Genomic DNA, 216 nt, shown 5'->3' with positions numbered 1-216 from the left:
CGAAGGACGGGACAGGCTAGCAGGCCTTCGCAACTCTTGACCAAGGCCGCCTTAGACGCGCAGTGCGCTCCCTGAGGAGGGCACAGGGAACCCCGTGGCCAGTGGAGCCCTCCCGGGTCTCCCCAGGCCGGGTGCACGGAGCAAGCGCCCCCGCGAGCGGTGGGGCGGGGCCTGTCGCAAGGGCGGGGCCTGGGCGCCTCGTGGCCAGGCGGCCCC

The sequence above is a fragment of the Chinchilla lanigera genome, unplaced genomic scaffold (assembly GCF_000276665.1).
Source record: "Chinchilla lanigera isolate Chin_1 unplaced genomic scaffold, ChiLan1.0 scaffold00011, whole genome shotgun sequence".
In the NCBI taxonomy this organism is placed as follows: Eukaryota; Metazoa; Chordata; class Mammalia; order Rodentia; family Chinchillidae; genus Chinchilla; species Chinchilla lanigera.
This window is presented reverse-complemented; position numbering follows the sequence as displayed.